Here is a 1,621-nt window from a genome sequence, read left to right on the forward strand (position 1 = left end):
CTGGTGCTTCGGGAGGGAGCAGGTGAGGCGCGGGGCGGACAGGGCTGCAGGGGACACTGGAGCGGGCAAGAGAAGCGAATGTGGTGGTGGGTCAGGGGAGGGCTCTGGGCGGCTGGTGTGGACGCAGAGTGGGGAGGCGAAGGCAGAGGAGGTGACATGAGAGATAAGGGGAGGAAGTGGAGTGGATGGGAGGAATCATACTCAAGGGTGTGTGTCCATGGAAGATGCGGGAGGACTGGTTCGACAAGAGGGTTAGGTAGGATGGGGGTGCGATAAGGAGGGAGGGTCTGGTGGAAAAAAGAACGGGGGGAGGGGACAGGGAACTGCAACCCAATAGAGGGGGTGGGTAGATACCCCTATGGCCTCTCATTCCTCTCCCCAACCAGCTTGCTCTTTGGCCCCCTCTGGCCTCAGCTATTGAGTTGGGGGTCAGTGAACTGAAGGGGGCAAACTCCAGGTACTGAAGCAGGACCTGCTTGGACAGAAGAGGGAGTGAGCAGGGGTTCTCCAACCCTGGGGGGAGAGGTAAAGCAGACCAGAGATCAGTGGCTGGCCAACATTCCAGTTCAGAAATGTCCATACCCTAGGTCTGAGGAGAGGAGAGAGATGCTGGGTGCAGAGGGTGGGGGCAGATTCTCCTCTCACTCCTTCCCTCACCCAGCCAAGGTCATCTGGCAGGACAACCACCCTCTGCTCTGCACTCAGCGCCAGGCAGAGATTAGGGAGAGGCAGCAGAAATATCGGTGAGCAACTCCGGGATTTGGGGCTGTTGTCCCAAAGTCCCCACCTCTGGCACCTGCCTGCAGTTTTCTGGAGGCAAAGGGGCTCTCTTTCTCTTACCCTCTGAATTCAGTTGAACCTCAGATCTGACCGGGAACAGCACACCCCCAGTCCTGGCATGCACCCCTTGTGAGCTCCCAGTCCCAAAGCCCCCCAGACCCTGAGACCCAGCCCCTGTTACCTTTTCCAGACCCTGAAGGGTAGGATCTAGTCATCAGTGTCTTGTTCTCATCTCCATCTCTTCCCTTGCCCAGGTGGAGTGAGTTTTCCCCAGGGCTACCCCGCTGTCTGGATGCTGAGAATCTCAAGGAGCTTGATCCCAACCTGCGCTACTCTGTCACCAAAGAAGTCAACCAGAAATTTCACCTCGCCTCCCTGTGAGCTTGCCAACCCCTCCCTACCCCACACCTGACATCTCCCTTGCTGTGCCTGGGTCTCCCTCCCAACCCGTACCCTTCTTTCTGCAGGAGCATTGCCCTGAAACTGAAGGGACTGCTGGACAGGCAACAGCCCTGGAAAAGCTTGGATGAGATCCAGCGCACCTTCCTCTTCCCCAAATCACAGGTGTCAGGTCTGCAATATGAGGGAGGGAGGATGAGGAGGCTATGGCAGGGCTGGAGGGTTCTTGGTGGTCACCTTGTGGGACTGAGAACCAGAAAGCCAGAAAATGGAATACTCTGGAAATCACAGGACTTGTTCTATGTTGCTGCCAGTTCTGTCCCTTGTCCTTTACAGAAGCTCATTTCTGTCCTCAGAAGGTACACTTCCAGCTGGGCTCGGTGGCTCAGCCTGTAATCCCACGCCTTTGGGAGGCTGAGGTGAGTGGATTGCCTGAGCCCAC

Source organism: Carlito syrichta, unplaced genomic scaffold (assembly GCF_000164805.1).
Source record: "Carlito syrichta isolate Samal-C Ts95f unplaced genomic scaffold, Tarsius_syrichta-2.0.1 Scaffold305117, whole genome shotgun sequence".
NCBI lineage: Eukaryota > Metazoa > Chordata > Mammalia > Primates > Tarsiidae > Carlito > Carlito syrichta.